At 44.1% G+C, this 17774-nt stretch overlaps 1 protein-coding gene across 3 annotated transcripts in view; it reads left to right on the plus strand.

The window, feature by feature from the left end:
* The window catches only part of PRICKLE1 (prickle planar cell polarity protein 1), a 111553-nt gene that overhangs the window by 76669 nt on the left and 17110 nt on the right, over positions 1-17774 (plus strand). The window contains exon 1 of one of the 3 annotated variants that reach the window (XM_065934593.1): positions 14434-14896. The exons of the other annotated variants lie outside the window; for them this stretch is intronic. The gene's annotated coding sequence lies outside the window, so the exon portion shown is untranslated. Of the gene's footprint in view, positions 1-14433; positions 14897-17774 lie in introns of those variants that run through there. 3 annotated transcript variants of the gene reach the window in all.

A 17774-nucleotide genomic window follows, 5' to 3' on the forward strand; every position in this document is an offset into this window, starting at 1 on the left:
GGGGGCTACTCTCCACTTGCGGTTACATGGGCTTCTGATTGCAGTGGCTTCTCTTGTTGCCCAGCACAGCTCCAGGGCACTGGGGCTTCTGCGGCATGTGGGCTCGGTAATTGCAGCTCCCAGGCTCAGCAGCTGTGGTGCGAGGGCTTAGTTGCTCCATGACATGTGGGATCTTTCCAGACCAGGGATTGAACCCCTATCTCCTGCATTAGCAGAAGGACTCCTTAGCACTAAGCCACCAGGGAAACGCTTAACTCAGACTTACTGAATTAAAATCTATAGGGATGTGGTTCAGGCATTTATATGTTTTTAGACTTTATTTTTTTGGGGCTCCAAAATCACTGCAGATGGTGATTGCAGCCATGAAATTAAAAGACGCAAAAAAATAAAATAAAAGACACTTACTCCTTGGAAGGAAAGTTATGACCAACCTAGACAGCATATTAAAAAGCAGACACACACACACACACACACACACACACACACAGCAGAGACATTACTTTGCCAACAAAGGTCCGTCTCGTCAAGGCTATGGTGGTTGTGTATGGATGTGGGAGTTGGACTGTGAAGAAAGCTGAGCACCAAAAAATTGATGCTTTTGAACTGTGGTGTTGGAGAAGACTCTTGAGAGTCCCTTGAACTGCAAAGAGATCCAACCAGTCCATCCTGAAGGAGACCAGTCCTAGGTGTTCATTGGAAGGACTGATGCTGAAGCGGAAACTCCAATACTTTGGCCACCTCATGCAAAGAGTTGACTCATTGGAAAAGACCCTGATGCTGGGAGGGATTGGGGGCAGGAGGAGAAGGGGACGACAGAGGATGAGATGGCTGGATGGCATCACTGACTGGATGGACATGAGTTTCAGTAAACTCCGGGAGTTGGTGATGGACAGGGAGGCCTGGCGTGCTGCGATTCATGGGATCGCAAAGAGTCTGACACGACTGAGCGAGTGAGCTGAGCTGAGCTGAGACTTTCCAGGTGATTCTTTTCTTTTGGCTGCACTGGGTCTTTTTGCAGGTGTGGGCTTCTCTTGTTGTGGAGCACAGCTTCTAGAGCACATGGACTCAGTAGTTGTGGTGTGTTGGCTACTCTAGTTGCTGCAGCTCGAAGGTTTAATTGTCCCAAGGCATGTGGGATCTTAGTTCCCCAATCAGGAATTGAACCTGAGTCCGCTGCATTGAAAGGCAGAATCGTAACCACTGGACCACTGGACCACTGGATAAGTCCCTCTCTGGTGGGAGAGAATCAGTGTAAGTGATTCTTACCCTGAGAACCAGTGCAGCATCAGTTGCTCTTGGCTAACTGTTGTTAGGGACAATGCCCATCCATAATATCTAAGAGCAAGTTCTTACCCCATTGTACAACTAGAATTTTTAAAATTCATTTAATAGACACTTTTGGAGTATCTCTGCAGGACAAAACAGTTCCGCCTTCACTGGGAATTATTGGCCTATAGCCTGTAAAACACAGAAGCCCTCATCCATCTGACTAAGTGGATATATGGTCAAGGAGTGGGCCCTTGGCGGTGATGTTGGATCTCAACCCCAGCCCTGGGAGGGGGCTGTTTTTTAACCTCACAGACTGAGGAGTCACAAAGGCCTGTCTGCAGGAACGTAAGCACAAAGTGTTAAACCAGAAAGAATCAGGCAGAAGGCTAGGGGAGGAAAGGGTTCTGTCTGTTTCTAAGTCTTTCTCTTACTGAATTGTGGTCATTTTCTGAAGCTCAGCTGCAGTCCCGCTGTGTGTTGCCTGAGACACAGGCCTATGTCTCCATCTGTTAAATGATCATTCCCCACCCTTTTTCTCCTTAAATTAGTCTGGGTTCTGTTACTTACAAAATAGTCCTGTTACAAACCTCATTATTTCAACTCAGCCCAGTTTGCACAACACAGTTCCCTGATGTACTTAGCACCCTTGGATGCCACCACAAGGCAAGGAGGAAAGGAGAAGGAGCCCACCTGTGGAATCGGTCCAGGGTGACCCCATTCAGATTTTCTGCCCAGATATGCCCATTTTGGAGGCAAAAACACTTTTGTTCATCGTCAGGACATTCTCTTTTCAAGACCCTTGAATTATATAGCTAATAGTCCCCGGTACTCTGCCCACCAGATTTCCCTGAACAAGAATTTCCTTTCCTGGCTCCACTCCCAGGACGCCTGTCCAGGAGACACACCCCTGAGCTTTCTCTGGCTCTGTTTTCAGAAAACTGCCTTTAGTGTCTAACATCCCCTGCTTTTTAAGCACCCTTGTTATTTTTTTCCTTGGACCCCACTTTTCTTCATTTCCCTTTTTTAAAAACCCTCAGCAGATTTTAGAACTTCTAAAATTCGTGTATGATTTTTGTGAGGAAGTGGGGTTTTGTCTGTCTTTGCCACAGATGCAAAATTTAAACTAAATGTTTGTCTCAGACCTCTTTTCCCCAAGAATCCCTTTTGTCACTTAATTAAATAACCAAGACCCCTTTTTGAATTGCATGCAGCTTCACGATGGGAGGACCACAGGGAGGGACTTTGGAGGCTGTAGGAACCTCACACTTGACTTAGGCTTTGTCCCTTTATCATGCGAATTGAGTTAGGGAAGGAAGAAGGTGTGGGGATAAAGATTTCCACAGCTGGGAATTACCCCAGAGGCAGGGAATACTCTGATGAGAATTTATTTGGGACATTTGCATTTCCTATGACAGTAAGACCTAGAAGAAAAACCAGCTTTCATAATTTGTTACTATTTTTTTTTTTTTTTTTTTTTGGTTGGATGGTGCTTTCCTAACAACAGATATTGAAGTCTGTGGCCCTTAATTGTGTTTTGTGGTCATGTTCCATGGAAGAGCTCTAAATGGAACGTCTCATGATTTTGTAAGGTCTGTGCTCTTTTCCATGGTTACTTTAGTTAAGATCTGTATCGTGATAGTCCATTTGGGAAAATTCCAGGGATTTTAGTGTGTGTCTTAATTTCTTTACTACCCAGCATGGCAAAGAATCCATCCCCCTGTGTAAAATGAGTGTGAGGAACGTCTGGGCATGCTCATCCAGGTGGGACTCACTAAGCCCAAGACTGTTCCAGATGAGTAACAGGTGTGAGGTGTTGTCACAAGGCTCTTCTCTTTGACAGCTGAATTGAGCCGTAAAATTTTTGAATAATTTATGCAAGTTTCCAGGATGCAGAAAGTGCTAGTGTCCGATTTCACAATGAAATCCTTACAGTTAATTTTGTGTGTGTGTGTGACTTATCTTTGGTTGAGGTGAAAATATTCAGATCGCCCCATAAGTCAAAATTAATTTTGTAGACTATTATCCATGGTCTTAGCATCTTCTTTTCGCTTTTCAGTAAAATCAGAGTTTATCACAATCATATGTTTTAATTTATATTTTAAAGTATTACAAGATGGCCAAGACTGAGTTTAAGAAACCTTTAAAACATCTTTAATTTTGGTGAACTGGTAAGTTTGCATATTCTTTTTTTTTGTAAGCTGAATTTTTACTCCTCAAAAAAAAAAGGAAAGCAAGGCAACATGTGGTTTGTTACATTCATGGCTCTTCTTAGCCTGTTTTGCATTAGGAGGTTATGGAAACCTAAGACTGAAAGCTCCATAAAGCAAACTTTACAGTGAAGGAAAGAAACAGAGAAAAGAGATGTCTGAAACTTGGCCCTTTTTCCCCATCTGCCCTGAAAATACATTCCAGTATAAAATGTGGGTCCCTGATGGTTGGCAGTATAAAGGAGCAGAAAGGCAAATACTTAAAAAAAAAAAAAAAAATCATACCTATTAAGTACCTTGAGTAAGTAGCCTCTATATTTGCTCTTTAAGAATTATCTAAAGCATAAAACTATCTGGGAATGAACAGATCTGTAAATGTCCAGGCATTCCCAAGCCATTCTTTAACTTTCCGTTCCTCCCCTACTCAAAACAAAAACTGCAACCAAGAATCTACGCAGAGGGTCATAGCTGCCATTCTTGCCGGCAGGCCTCTGGCAGTGACATGGCAGAGGCCCTAGCCCACTTTTTCCCAGTTTGTCCTAGTGCTGTTAATGGACAGTGAATGTTTTCCTCACAATGCACAGAAAACGTGCTGCCTAGTTAGCACAGTAGAGGTCACTTTATTTTTCCCCTAATAATTTCACTACAAATGAAATTTCTTATTACGCAGCATCAGCATCAAAATGCCCAGATGTTCCTATTACAGGCTTTCAAGGATCCCAAATATTTATGTAGATGAACATCATATTTATTCTCCCTAAGAATTTTCTTAATTAGGCATGAGAAATATTTTCCTATAGAGTGACAAGCATTTTTTGTAGACTTCAATTGTCTGATTGTGAAAAGAAAAGCTGCACTTCATAAAAGGTATTCTTAGGAATCAGATAGTTGTACATTCAGAAAAGTCATTATAAAATAGGAAAAGACAAGAAGATGATTAGAAATGTTGCTTGTGTAGGAATTGGCCCTCCTCTTCTATCCTTTGAATGGTGACTCCATTTAAAGAGGTTATCTACCCATGTCATTGGATTCTTTCCCAAAATTTTTGACTCTTTAGATCCTAAAAGCATGATATGTCATAAAACTATTTTTCTAATGATATTTTCAGTCTTCACTAAGTTGCTTCCCGCTCCCAAACATACCTATCCAAAAGGTGGAGAGAAGCATTTCAGAGATTCCTGGAATCTTGTTAGAATCTATTGAAAGAGAAGCTAAAGACTTTAGAAATGGCCGATAATGGAAATGAGGTTTGTTCTATTGTATTAGCAGCAATGCAGTCAGTAATCTTAGTTTGTGATAAGTAAAATATGTGTGCCCTTCTGTAAGAAGCAGATTGTCTTTTACAAGCCTGCTTATATTATATGGTATGAGTGATATTATATGAGTCTTAATAGTTTCTTTTATTTGAGCTCATCTGCAACAGATTTTTGTTGGGGGATATTTTGGCAATTACAATAGCCAAGAAATGCTGCCAGACTATTAAGTCTATTGTCTTTTTTTTTTTTCTTTTTATTCATTTGCTGCAACTGAACTGAAGGACCTTAGTAAAACAACAATAATAATGTATTATGGTCCTGGGAGTTGAGCTGTAATCAATTTTGTCTGACAGGCTTATTAATGGCTGCATTATTACTGCAGTGCCTTTTTGCCTTCAGGATGTCACGTGAGATACATTCAGTTGAATGGGTCACACATAAGCTATAAACCGAACCATTCTCGTGGTTTGCCCTTTGTTCAGCATAATCTGCCTCTAAATCGAGGAGCTGATGGTTGGGCTCCATCTGAGACTGATACCCTTACTTGAGTAAGAGCTTAGCACACCCTGATACTCTAATAATGAATAGTTGCATCAGAGCAACTGTTATATGAATGATCTTCAGATACAGGCCAGTTTTGTTGTATTTGGACAATAAATGACTTTGTATCTATGGAAGCTAAAAATGCAGTGAACTGCTTCCAAAAGCTCAGTGCCTCATCTGTCTGAGGACCGCCAGGATTGGGAGCTGCGGGTGACCCCACTCCTTTGAGCCGTGCAACATTTCGGTCCTAGAGGTCAGGGCAGCCAGTTTGTTGTCACTGAGTGCATTGCTTCATTTCTAGATGAAATAATGTGGTATGAAAATTCTAGAATTATCCTTCCTACTTCCTGGTAATATTGCTGAGTCACCAGCTGGGGCAAGCAAAGCATGTTATTTTGCTATTTGTAAGAAGCTCTGCTTTAAAAGCAAATAACATAGTGGTAGAAGACCATAGGCTTTGATGTCAGACCTAGTTCTGAATCCAGACTCTTGCACTAATTAGCTAATGATTAGATGATGGAGCAACTTAACATGTCTCATTTGTAAAATGAGGAATATAAGATCTACACTATCATGTTATAAGAATTTTTTTTTAATATACAGGATTTAACACAAGGCCTAGCCTACAAGTACTCCAGATGTTATAGCTACATAATAGCAATAATAATAGTGATGGAGGTTCACTTGGCATTATTATATTCTTAGCGTGTCACCAAATAAAATGTAGTAACATGCTATATGTCCAAGATGATGCACAATGCTAATACATACTTGACCCCTTATTCTATGCTGATGCCACCCCTGTCTTTAGGTCACTGCATGTTCATTGAAAGGAAGGCCCTGTATCCGGTACTGGGTGGCCTGCTTTGAGACAGTGTACTCTTTCCTCAAAGGACACTAGGATGCTCATTACATCCAGATCCACCCAGACTGCACTTTTATCCTCACAGACAGCTTCCTCACCATGATCATCATGGGATCATATCACTGCATTTTGCTTGAGAAAGCTCTTTTAAGGAACCAGAAACATCAGAAAGTCTGTTTCTCAAAATACATCTCTTCCAATCACTAATATTAAACAAAATAGTGACTGTAGCTTATCCTTATTGGTGTAACTGCCAAGTGGAAAGTTTGAGTTTCTGGGCTGTCCGAAAGCTCTGTGCACAGAGGAAGAGAAGCTGTCTGTTAAGTTAAAAGGATTTCTATTTGAGAAAGAAAATAGGCAGTAATTTTGGTGGAGGTCTGAATAAGATGGAAGTCCTGGGGCTAGTGGAGAGTCTTGGAGGAATGGACCTGCAGCATAGAAACCTCTGGTGTAATGGGACCTCATGGAACATTCCTGGATCCATCCCAAATGAAGTCCTGAAATAAGAGTCAGCCAGGCAGATAAAAATGTGTGGCTAGACAGTTGGACGTAGAGGAAACAGCAGGATTAGGCAAAGGGTCATGAAACAACGTGATATACTTGGAAACCACAAGTTCTGGAGCCAGAGGTGAGGTATGACAAGTGATGGAGATACAGTCGGAGGGATCAATGGGGGCTGGAAATGAAGGACCTTCACTCATCCCATGGAGGTGCCAGAAAAACTGAAGAAGGGATTTTTAAAGTAGAAGGATGATATAGGTTTGTAGTGGTCAAGTGAGGGAAAATGGGTATGTAGGGAAGAGAAGCCCCGAGGCTCGGCTGCTGTAGCATCCCAGGATGGGGGACAGGGTGAGACAGAAAATGGAAAAGATGCAAAGATGCAGTAAGTCCCCGAATGAGGGCAGGCAGGAAGAAGGGCGCTTGGTGAAGGAGGCGCCTCTGATGGTCAGGCATCTGGCTTACTGGGAGCACGGGCGGTAGGTACCATAAACAGACCGGGAAGAGAGGAAGGAGGATTGTTGGTCTGGAGGTGGGTGGAGCATATCATTTAGCAATTTGAGCTTGCTAAAGAGATTTCACTTTAGCCAATTGGTTTAAGTTCATATCAGATCTTACATGCTAAAAAGAATAATGTAAAAGATAAATTTCATGAGGTTCCTTTACATATTAAAACTAGAGAATTGAACATTAAATTAGTTGACTCACTTTTTTATCCAAATAAAAATAGAGAAAACAAAATCAATGGATTGATAATTGAGATAACATAAGAGTGCTTATTAAGGTCTGAGTCAGGGTCTGTGGAGGGTCACATGTGAACCAGTCACTGAGTACTCAGCAAATTCCTAGAGAAAACTCTATGTAGCAGGCAAAGTACCCAATGAGGCAGGCCTGAGTATCTAAGCACTTGGGATAGATTCATTGCTAAACAAAATAGGCAGCATCCCTTCCCTTAGCCCCTCTATAATTCAATGCAGATACAATGCTGAAGAGATGAGCCCTCCAAGCATAAAAGACAAAGGAAATATTAAAAGTAACTTTCGTCAGAAGATAGTTACTAACTTAGAGTTATGTGATTTGATCCAATATAACAATTGGAATTCCAACTCCTGGCCCTGGCCCAACCTAGGAAAGCTGGTAAACCAGTCCCCACTACAAAATCACCTTGTGTAAATTCCCACAGTTCCAGAAGGGGACGTGGTATCTTAGATAAGGTAAAGAAACGTTATGGAAAGCTTGGCCGACCTTTTGTTTTTGGCAACAGGCTGCTTGAAATAATTCTTTGCTGACACCTCTGTAAGAACGTTATTGTACATGGTAGTTGTTAAAAGCTGGCCCGCCTTCGTTGGCCCAGATTTTTCCTTGTGGAAAATCAACCGTCCTAGGTAGTGGAGAATTTAGATAGCATGAAAAATACAAAGGTGAGCTAAATAGCTTTGAGCATGTAGTTCATGAAGCAAAGCAGCAAATGCTCTATAATTTTCATTTTGAAGACAAAACAGTATTTATTATTTACATGTTTTGCACAGAATACAAACTGCGAGGTTGCAGCCCTCACCTAACACACGAAGTTTCCACTTTCTGTTTCATCTCTGCAGCAGGCTTGGTTGGGTAGTTCTACATAATCCTCCAACCTTAGTGTCCTGTTCCTGTCTCCTTCCATAATGATGGACTCTGAGCTCAAACACTGGAGGATGCCAATGCTATATTTTAAGAGTGGATTCCAACAGGAAGATAAAGTTTGAACTTAGAAACATAAATATCAACACTTGGGGTTACCTTGAGTTTTATCTTTCATGGACAGTGAAAAATATCTGCAGTTTCAAGCTGGAGCTCTCATATCAGGGCTGAATCGTTGATTGCCTTTCCAGTACACCATGGGAATGCTGACTTAAGAAATGGTGGCCCCATCTGCCAGCACCCTCAGCTCTCACAGTCCCTGCTGGGCCACCGCAGTCCAGTCTCTCCACCCTCAGACACGCTGCCCTTGACTCCCGGAATGGCTTTCAGGCTCTTTCCATCTGGTTTCCCTGCACTGTTCTCTCTGCCCTCCGTCTAATGAGGGCAAAGAAACAGTCATTTCGCTCTTCTTGAAGGCTCTGTGACTCCCCGTAGCCCTGGGATAGCTGAACAGCCCTGGCACACACAGCCATTTAGAGTCTGGACCTGCCTCCCCTCTGTGCTCCAGCACATCACTGTGGGTTTTCTAAGGGAAGCTCACTCGTTCGGCCCTCAGGCTTTGACGGGCCCAGCCTGGGCCCTGGATCCTACTCCCAGCTCCTCTGATTACCCTGATCACCTACTTCAAATCCTTTCAGGCCCAGCTCAGGTGTCACCCCACCTTCCTGGATTCTCATCTTCTAACCAGAATTGATCGATCAACATTTCCTCATACTCCTATATTAGAATTTTAGCCATACCTCAATTGTAGTATAATCACAACATACCATGGTTTCTTAGGTGTTTTGGAAAATTAGAACAATTGTTAATTTTCCCCACTCATCTTATGTGTTTTCCTATGCCTTCTATTTTATCAAGATATAAATAGAATATGAAATTTAAATTAGACCTACACCCTCCCCTTTAGGACTTCATATTTAAATTTCATATTCTATGAAGTCCTTAAGGGGAGGGTGTAGGTCTAATAGAGCTGCTCTGAATTAAATATCTTTTGATTTAACCAAAGAATCTATCAGTAAATCAATGGATGAATTCATGAAGCATCAGCTCAGGCAGCTCTTGTTCCAATATGTCTGGCTCCATGGAAATGTGGGACTGGTGACTGCAGCAGAGATTTCACCCTTCAAGTTTGTGAATGAGCAGAAGATAGCACGGGGAGGAATTTTGTATTCATATATCTTTCTGTATCAACTAATAACAAATCAAGAAATCATTTTCTGCTTGTGAGCTTTTCTTCCTTATATTAACATTGTAGAATATTTTCTTTAATGTTTCTTAAACCATTTTTATAAAAGTTTTATATGAGCATTATGAAAAAGAAAAAGGTTGTAAATAGTGTGAAGATACAAAGGTACGATTATTTTACAAATAAGCAGTTGACCTTGAACAACACAGGTTTGAACTACACAGGTTCACTTACACTTGAAAGTAAAAACTACAAAAAACTACAACAAAAACCTACCAAAAAAAAAAAAAAGTGCTACAGTGCTGCACTGTCTGTGAACCTTTGGATGCAGAGGAACCAAGGATAGGGAGTTACACACAGATTCACCCCCACATTGCTCAAGGGTTACCTGTAAGTTCAAAAGTGAAAGTTTCCATCTGCCCTTCTCTAGAAATCATATTAATGATTCAGTAATTATATTCCTCTAAGTAGTTTTGCTATGCATACATTAACCCATATATTATTAGCTATAATAATGTGATCATACTATGTATTGGGATTTGCATCTCCATATTATCCTATCTTTTCATGTATAGATCTCTCAATATTTAATAACTTTATTTATAGATGTTCTGCGAGGGCTTTTCTCTAGCTGTGGAAGCCAGTGCTACTGTTTAGTTTGGGTGCTTGGTCTCTCTCATTGTGGAACATGCATGGGCTGTAGGGCGCTCAGGCTCCCGTAGTTGCGGCTTCCAGGGTCTGGAGCACAGGTTTAGTCGTGGCACATGGCTTAGTTGCCCTGCGACATGCGGGAGCTTCCCACACCAGGAGTAGAACCTGTTCTCCCGCACTGGTAGGCAGATTCTTCACCACGTAGCCACCAGGAAAGCCCCCTAGATGTCCCAATATTTATTGGAAGATTTACTCTTTATTTTTTAACACGTTGGCAGTTTTTCAGCAATGAAGTCTGAAGTATGTTGTATTAAACCACAGATCTACAGGAATAGAGAAAGTTGAACAACTTAAGGAAAGTTTACGTTCTGAAGAAATACTGGTTTAATTACCTGTTCCATGGAAAGAGACATTTCCTGGACTGGGAAAGGGTTATTTCAGAGCAGCAGGGAGTGAGTGGTGGGTTTTTACTAGAAGTCGTAACTCTGAGTGAGAGTCAAATGGAAGGATCTGACCCTGTATTCTCCCACCCAGCCTGGGCTATAGACTCAAGACACCTGCCTGGTATTGTCACAACCAGCTATCAAATTTTAAGAGACTCAAAAAATACTAGAACTGGTGGAGTCTCTGGAAGCATCTAGTTTGAGATGGTGAAGCCTGAGATCCAAGTTGGAAGACTGGGTTTGAGGAAGTAATTGTGGGAAGGGTTTGGGAAGAAACCAACCCAGGACTTCAATAGGGCAGTTTTACTTTCATCAGTTTCAATACTGATTCCTATTTTAGTTGAAAAATAGACTGTGTTCCCTCCTTAGAGGTTCTAACCACTGACATAGCATTTTTAGAAATGAAAAAAAAAAAAAAAAAAACAACCTAATACCTTATAGAAGTGATTTGTCCCTGAGCCTAATAGTTAACGGAGAATAGACTTTTAAGTCTCCTAACTCCAAACCCAGCGCATCGGGGATATTTTGCAGAGAGGATTTACCTTACCCTCAAAGGAGTTAGGAGTTGGGGGAGGGGATGGCTGGCTGGGAGGATCGGAGTTGTAAATCTAAAGAGGGACTGGGTGTAGAAAATGTTAAAGAACCAGTGCTGTCTAATCACATCGCTTTAAATATAATCAAAGGCGGAAAGAAAGTAATTGGAGACCTAGAGAAACTGCAACCTATTATAAAACAACATCCAGCCTATTAACTCTCGGAAGAGCTGATACTGCCTTCAGGCCCTTCCCTGGGGCTGCTGAGGACTCAGCTGACCCTAGAATTTGCACGTGATCAGTTAGCCATCGGGATATACTGCCCAATCGGAGATACAACACCAATGTTAGAGTCAAAAAGAAGGTAAAACACTTTACATAAGTACTTAGTGGTAGCAAATTTGGTAACAGACTTGAAGAATTATGATTATTATTGTTTTTCTGGACCTTGGTTTTTTTCTGGACAAGATGTAGAATCCTACAGGTTGTTGTCAACTCTAGCATTGTCTGACTCTGATTTATTTTTTAAGCTATTTTCATTAGAAATTGCATCCAACATTACAGATGTTGTGATTCTTTTAGTTACCTATCTCTACATAGTCAGCACTACCCAATTGCTGTCCTGAAAACTGTCACCCTACTTAACATTCCCTATGCCAATCGCCCCTTAAATTTAGTGAGTGAAATGTCATTTGATGAATTTCGGAGTCCTTGATCTCTCTTTTCTATTCAGAAACGTAGACATTCAATCATTTAAATAGACTCTTCCTAGATGACTGACTTTTAGTTATAAATCCTTCCACATAGCTGAGACCAAAAGCAACTCTTACTCTTCAGTAAAGTAGGTCTGTTTAACAAATGAAAAAATAGAAGCAAGGAGCAGAAAAGACCTCAAGGTCACCATATACAAATCATAGGAGAACCAAGGAATAGAACTCAGTTGTGCTTTATATTTTGTACGTTTATCTCTTTCTCCCAGACCCAATAAAGCTGACAGGCATTTGACAACCAAAATGCTCTCTCTTTATTTCTCTGCCCTTGGCGTTTTTCTTTCTTTCTCAGTCTCCTCCATTAAGACACTGGAATTCTGTCTGGCTTTAGGTTAGAAACAAAGTCCCTTGTTCAGGTATGGTATGGCAATGAAGGCCTGAGGAGAATGTCCAAAAATCATTCGTTCATTCAACTCCTGCTTATTGAACTTGTCTACTAAGTGCGGGGCATGAATCTTAGTGCTGAGAGTATAGTAATGAACCCCCAAAGGCTAGGGAAGAAGACAGACAGCAAACATGAACAAATAGAATGTCAAGCAAGAGTGCTGTGAAGACAACACAAATAAGGCGGTGGGGGGGGGGGGGATGGGACGTGGGTGATATTTGGGATGGGCAGCTGGAAAAGGCCACTCTGAATGAGAGTAGAGCAGAGACCTTGCTGGCTAGAGGGAACCAAGTCCTGTGAATTTCTGGGCTTCCTTTCTCAGCCTCCTGGCAAGTGTGATTTCCAGGCAATGAATATTCCTCCCCGCTAAAACAAAAGGATGCTGGTTGGGGGCCTTGCTCTCCATCCTGCATAAGTTCACCCTTGACAATAACAATGTCTTTCAGACCCCACTAAGGTTTGTTACATTCAGATTGAACTTTAGTAGGAAGTTTTTAACTGTCTCCAAACCCACTTCATCACTGAAAACACAATAGGCAATAAAGCGGACAGTAACTGTTGAAAATGTAACAAACAGTATTTACCAATAACTGCATGAGAAGAAGCACACTTAGAATGGCAGACATTTAATACTTTTAAGTGTTGCTATGGCTTGTAGTTGGGAGGGTTCTGGGGCCTTGGCTAAGGTGTAGCTCTCCATTAAAAGCTTTCAAAAAGGATCCACCTGGCAAAAAGCATTGGCCTGCTGATACTCTGCATTATAATGATATGATAGTTTGGGGGTTGATTTAAGTCAGTAATGGACTGCACACTGTCAGCTGATGACTTCCGTGAGAAAGTCCAAACAGAAATGAAATAGGAAAAAGGAAATCTGACCTAGGTATTCACGACTCATTTCACAGCTCCACAGAGGAAAGTGGTCATCTTTGAAGTCCACCCCTGCCCTCTCACCAATCTCCATACAACCTGAAGGCAGAGGAGATCTACATTAGAACTGTTTGGGAACCATCTTCACAACTTGTGTTCTAGATTTACCAACATAGAGTATATTTCAATAACAGATCCTGTTGCAGTGTTTCCAAGCTAGTCTACCAGCAGAGCCATTACCTTTTGGGGGGGCCTCTGCCACTTTAAAAAAGTAACTTAAAAAAAAGCAGCTTCTCAGCTGCCTTGCTTTGCAGCAGAGATAACAGAAATTGGCCACAGAGTTATTCACTTGACTGCTCTATTTATAGCAACTTGTTTGTGTATTTTTAAATCACAGTTACAATGGGCTATTGTTCAGTTGTATACTGTAGAAACATATATGTTGCAAATTACTTCCAAGGAATCTTGATGGTACAAGGATTTTTTTTTCTAATATAACCTGAAAAAGAGGTAGGATACCCAAGGAACTGGTGACCATTTTAAGTTGCATTTTATAAACTGATAAAGCTCTTAAATATTGCATCTTTTTCTCTCTCTTCTTTTGGCATATTGCCTTGTGATAAGGAGGCTATTGTAGAAATTAAAGTTTGTAGTTTTGAAGTGACTCAGTCTTCTGCTGCAGATTGTAGTTTCTTCCTGGGCTTGCCTTGAGGTTGTTTTTGCTTCTCTTCGTCCTATCGGTAGGCAACTAATGCCAAGCTTCACTTTCCTTAGTGTACCTAGAAATATTAACAGCTCAGAAACAAGATTAGCCATGAGTATGAGCATAGTTCTTGTGTTTGAATAATTATATTCACTTAACAACTCTTATTCATGTACTTGATTGAGTGCATCCCGTGATGACCTGGTTTCTTTGGATGTTATTTACTGATAAAAATAAATCTGCGCTAAAAGCAGTAGGAACCTCTCCGAAATGCAAGGCAAGTCCTAAGAGGAGAATTCATATGTTAATGAGCCCTTCCAAGTGAGAACTTGGTTAAACGTGCCATTTGCTGACATCATTGTTATGGGCAGAGAGGAGATGATTTCTCTGAGAGGTGTCCTTGCACATGCTCCCAGCGTTTTCTGGCCCGCGCGTGCACCTGCGGGAGGGGGAAGTTTACATAAGCGTCCTGGGGTATTTGCATCTCGGCTTTAACACTCACTAGGGCTCTCAGGAATGGAGCGGGCGGACCGAGGTAGGAGCTTGAGCCACGAGGCTGGCCAAGTGGGTGGGTAACTCTTCGAGGAATCGTTCGTGCGCGGGACCTTGTGGAGACCTGCCAGGCGCACGGTCAGCAGTGACAGTTCCTGGAAAGCGGGTGGCAGCGGGATCTGGCCGGGTAGGCTCCTCCTGCGGACGGGAGCGGGGAGCGGAGTTGGGCGGGGATCGCCAGCCCGGCGGCCGGCCCGCAGCGCCGCAGGGAGGGTGGGACCGTCAGGAAGCGAAATGGTTACTTTCTTTTTTTTTTTTTTTAAATGCGGGCTCTGGTTACTTTTGAAGATCGCGGGCCCAAGAGCAGAGGGGAGACGGGTTTTTTCTTTCCGCGGTGGCGTATCCTGGAGAGACGCGGAGCTGAGGCGTGGGGGATGCGGTGGCCTGGGCGAGGCGACTCCAACACTGGGGAGCAGAGTCGGCGACGCCGGCGGGGACGAAGGGTCTCTGGAAAGCTGGGGGACTTCTTGCCGGCCCCCTCACGGCAGGTTAGACGGCGGCCGCGGCTGAGGATCGCCGCGTTGCACCGAAAGGGGACTCACAGGACCGGCCGGCGGACCGCGCGTCACTGCGGGGCGGGGGCGACCCCTCGCTGGCCGGGCGGGGCTGACACTGCGCGGCGACGGGGCCCCCGCGCTCGCTGCCCCTGCCCCTCGGCGCGCGTCCTGCTGGGGTCTCGTCCGGAAAGGGGTGGGCGCGGATGACCCTAGGGACCCCCAGCCCTGTTTTCCTGCGGGAGCGCCCGCGCCGGGCCGCTAGCCGCGGCCGGTCGCAGAACTGGGGACGGCGAGTGCGCGCCAAGGGCTCCGCGGAGGGGCTGCAGGCCGCGTTCGGCCCCGCGGCCGCAGGTGGGGAGCCGCCGTCTGGGTTCCGGGGCTCGATGGCGGTGGGCCGCGGGGACTGAATGCTGAGGCTACGGGGAGGGTTTCGCGTTGGAATCTGGGGACAGACGCGGGGACCGGCGGTCGAGCGGTGGAGCGAGTGCGGGTGAGAAGATCACGCTGCCCCGAGGGCGGCGCGGGGGCCTCGAAGGCTCCGGGCGTCGAGGAGCTGCCCTCGCGGGGCTCTCGCCGGCGCCGTGAAGGGCTCGTCTCCTCGCCTCGGGGTCTGGAGCTGGGCGTCTAAGTGCGGGAGGCCGCGGAGGCGGAGGAGCCCAGGCCCGAGGCGGACCCGCGGCCCGGGCGCCCCCTGGCGGCCCGAGCAGCCGGCGCCGCGCGGAGGGTGGGCTTGCGGGCCGCGGGCGCGGGCTCCGACTCCGGGCGTCCCTGAGGCTGACGCGGGGGGCCCGGCGGAGCCCCGCAGCCCGTGCCCCGCGGCCCACCTCGAATTAGCCCGCGGCGTTTTTCGGAAGGACGGGGTGATACCCCTTCCTCGACTCCTCTCCCGCGGCCTTTTTAAAAACCTCGGGTTTTCGCATTAATCTGTGTCCGTATAAGCCAGGCTATGTGTGGAATTTGTTTTTACAACTCGAGTCTTGTGACTTCTCAAACACTTTCTTGAAGTGTTTTCTCTGGAAACTTGTTTCCAATGAGGGCTGTGCGTCTCACAAAGAGGAGTGTTGTTCAGGAGCCAACAGGTGACGGGGTGAAACCCGAGTCTGTGTGTACATTGGAGTCAAGTCTGGCTGCCGTTTCCTTGGGCCGCCGTTGAAAATGGAAATTCAGAAAGTCAATAGGAGACTTGAATACGATTTTGAGAAAATATCTGCGTCCCCCATTATGGAAAACAATGAATTCATGAGACAGCGCCTCGCGCCGCCCGCCTCAGCCTCACACCGTAGCCTGCCCTCTGGATTCCGCCTCGCAGGCCGGCTTACAGCCAAGTAACCTGCCCCCAAAGCGCCGCCCTGGCAAAGGACTCTGCTTTGTCATCAGGTTTCCTCCTTTTGTTAAGCAGTCTGTCTTACTGTCGTGGAATGTATTTGTGCATGAAATTAGCCTGCTTTGAAACCCTGCAGAGTTCCACATTTCCTCTTGGAAAAATAGATAACTGCTTGGCAATGGTGTGGTGCCTGTCGGGCCACTCAGCTGTCGGAAAATGTACCAGCTGGATGGAGGCTTCCCTGGAAAATACAGAAAAGGCCAAAGGGCGCATGGCCTAATGTCACTAATTGCTGGTGTGAAGTCCTTTTAGTCAAGGAATGTTTCATAAGCAAATATCTTCATTGTTTTTATTTTACAGTTATTGTGATTCATTTCAGAATAAGTACAATTGGGTTGGGCTGTGTTGGCCAGGACTTGCTTATTGTCTTTAGCCGACAATAGGCTTGAGTGCTCTTTATGTGAAAACTTTAAAGAGATTACAGTTTAGTGACGTTTGCTATGAAATTCAAATCTTGATTGTAATGGTTTTGAGACCTGTGGCTTTTGTAGACCTCTGACTTTTTTAAGCTAAGGACACCATAAAACTAGGGTATATATATGTGTGTGTGCGCACGCATGAGCGTGCTTGGGTGTGTGTGTGTGTGTAAAGAATGGAAGTGTTACAGGATTCCCTACTACCAAATGAGTCTGTAGTTAAATTTAACTCACCTGCATATTTAGCCTGGCTGAATTAGAGCAGATCTTGAGTGGGTGTGTGTGACCCCAGTCTTCTATGTACAAAGGCCTTGTTAACAAGCAGTTTAACAAAGAAGCTGTTAAGCAGCTTGTGGCCCACAGGATGACACTTAGCGGCAGGGGACGCTTAGGGAATGTTAGCCCAACTGACTTCACAAATCAGTATCTGTTCTGGTTTCTGGTGATCAAAGGACTTCTAACTTTCCTGGGCATGTCCACACCAGAAATAACTCTTTCCTAAGGATCCTGCAGTGCTGCGGGTAGTCTTCTCATAGGAACTAAAGTGGAATTTTATTAGGAAAAGTATTTGTAATTAAGGGTATGACCTTAGACTTCATTAGTCAATGGCTGGCACTGAAAATTATTCTGTTTTCTATTTGCATGATTTTGATTTGATTCGTTGAGTTGGTCCAAGAAAATGATGACTAATAGGAACCATACCAGCACTGATGTACAGTTATAACCTCAATGTGAATCTGATTGAACTCATTCATCTCAATGCTCTCAAATCCTCACTCCCTGCTGACTTGCCTAGACAGTATTTCCATATTGGTGCATCGGTTTTCAACTGCCCAGGACTCAGAACCCTCTTTGACCCAGTTTTCCTCTTTCTTAATCGTTCCTTTTACTTTCTCTTCGCAAGCCACTACCTTTAGGCTCTCTTGATGACAGTGGGCTAGTAGGGCCCTCCCAGGTTCCTTTTCTCTTTTCTGACCATCACTGTCATATTAATTGTAAGACCAGGAGGGGAACCTTCCTTCTTATCTGCCTTTAGTTCTTTTCCTTGCCTATAGAGTTCAGTCCAAAA

Source organism: Muntiacus reevesi, chromosome 4, assembly GCF_963930625.1.
Source record: "Muntiacus reevesi chromosome 4, mMunRee1.1, whole genome shotgun sequence".
Classification (NCBI taxonomy): Eukaryota; Metazoa; Chordata; class Mammalia; order Artiodactyla; family Cervidae; genus Muntiacus; species Muntiacus reevesi.